The 2,230-nt window shown below is 44.9% G+C and overlaps 1 pseudogene; it reads left to right on the top strand.

The window, feature by feature from the left end:
* The first annotated feature begins 683 nt into the window (after nt 1–683).
* On the top strand, nt 684–1,704 carry LOC116559730 (annotated as a pseudogene).
* Nucleotides 1,705–2,230: the final 526 nt, after the last annotated feature.

The following is a 2,230-nucleotide window of genomic DNA, read 5'->3' as shown; positions in this document are numbered from 1 at the left end:
GATTACAGGCACGTGCCACCATGCCCAGCTAATTTTTTGTAGTTTTAGTAGAGACGGGGTTTCACCATGTTGACCAGGACGGTCTCGATCTCTTGACCTCAGGATCCACCCGCCTCGGCCTCCCAAAGTGCTGGGATTACAGGCTTGAGACACCGCGCCCGGCCCCATATGCTACATTTCTTAAGCAAATTAAAATAATATTATTTCTGGAAACTTTTTCAGTATTACGCTGGTTAAAAATATAGCCCATTGTCTTTTTATGCTATGTATTATTTCCCCTTGGTTTTAAAATGTTGGGAGTTATTTTCAACTACTGAATGATTGATCAAGAAAAAGCACTGTTTTCCCTGTAATACAAAGTTTTCAAGTCAATGTCAATAACTTCTTTTCCATATAATTTTAAAACATCTAATTTCCTCCACAAATTCTCTGAAAATAGCCAAAACTCAAAGTATCAGGAGAAAAACCCTGTATCAATAGCAACACCTTCATTATACTTTATATTTTTAAAAATTTACCAAACAGTTCTCATTTTAGCAAGAGCCTGGCTAGCTTGTTTATAGAAAATTTTGTGGTTTACTAGCTTGATTTTGCTAGAAGCGATTCAGAAATGTGTGACATTAAAACTGCCTTTGCAAAAATTATAACAGAAAATGATGGTGGTAAAAGAGATCTGATCTGATCTAGCAGGAAGCCGCATCCAGGAACAGAGCCCTTTCCTCCTCCCTCAGAATGAATGGAGACCAGAAATCAGATGTTTATGCCCAAGAAAAGCAGGATTTCATTCAACACTTCTCCCAGATCATTAGGGTGCTGGCTGAGGATGAGATGGGGCACCCAGAGACAGGAGATGTTATTGCCCGGCTCAGGGAGCTGCAGGCTTTCTTCCTGGTGACAGATGACCTCATGGATTCATTCCTCACCCACCGGGGACAGATACCTGCTGGTATCAGAAGCCAGGTGTGGGTTTGGACACCATCAGTGATGCTGTCCTTCAGGAAGAATGTATCTACCACCTGCTGAAGCTCTATTGCTGGGAGCAGCCCTAATACCTGAACTTGATTGAGCTCTTCCTGCAGAGTGCCTATCAGACTGAGATTGGGCAGACCCTGAACCTCATCACAGCCCCCTAGGACGATGGTGATCTTGGCAGATTCACTGAAAAGAGGTACAAATCTATTGTGAGGTACAAAACAGCTTTCTACTCCTTCTGCCTTCCTGTAGCTGCAGCCAGGAACTGATAGCGAGAAGGAGCACGCTGATGCCAAGAAGATCCTGCTGGAGATGGGAGAGTTCTTTCAGACTCAGGATGATTATCTTGACCTCTTTAGGGACCCCAGTGTGACCGGCAAATTTGGCACTGACATCCAGGACAACAAACGCAGCTGGCAAGCGGTTCAATATCTGCAACAGGCCACTCCGGAACAGCACCAGATCCTGAAGGAAAATTACGGGCAGAAGGAGGGCGAGAAGGTGGCCCGGGTAAAGGCACTATACGAGGAGCTGGATCTGGGGGCTGTGGTTTTGCAGTATGAGGAAGACGTGGCAGCCGTATTATGGGTCTCACTGAACAGTATGCAGCACCCCTGCTCCCAGCTACCTTTCTGGGGCTTGCGCACAAAATCTACAAGTGGAAAAAGTGACCTAGAGACTGCAAGGGCAGGAAGAGGAGGCTCTCAATAAATAAATTATTGTGTAAAAAAAGAGAGAGAGAGAGAGAGAGATCTGATCTAACCCACTACCCTCCCCATCTTGCCTTTCCCTTAAGAATTCCTGGGCTTAGGCTAAGCTAACTTTGGTAGCATTTAATTTATAGTTCAAATAATAGGCCTTTCCCAAAAACCCAAACACCTCTGCAAACATAATGAAAAGCCATCAGGCTAGGGTGAGGAGAGGAAACTGAATTCTGCTAAGGCATAGACTGGTCACACGACACACAAAATTACTGTTGTAGATTGACCTTCTGAAATATCTTTTCAGTTGTTTTGCATGTGTGACACCTGTGGCTCCATGGGGACCCACTGACTGATGCCTCCACCACTTCTGTGCCCCGCCCAGAAGCACCTCAGCTCTAGAGGACAGCTTCAACACCCCTATGGTTTCATCTTGGACCCAACAAATCCGCAGTAAGCCTAGCCACCATCACCTCCCCCAAACTGCCTTTTTAAAAAAAATTAACCTATGAGCCTTCCATATGATTGATTTGAATAATAACTCCGTTCCTCTCCCA

The sequence above is a fragment of the Sapajus apella genome, unplaced genomic scaffold, assembly GCF_009761245.1.
Source record: "Sapajus apella isolate SASKATOON/1434 unplaced genomic scaffold, GSC_monkey_1.0 scaffold24, whole genome shotgun sequence".
NCBI classification, from domain to species: Eukaryota; Metazoa; Chordata; class Mammalia; order Primates; family Cebidae; genus Sapajus; species Sapajus apella.
The sequence above is the reverse complement of the archived record's forward strand: the minus strand, read 5'-3'. Positions and strand labels throughout refer to the sequence as shown.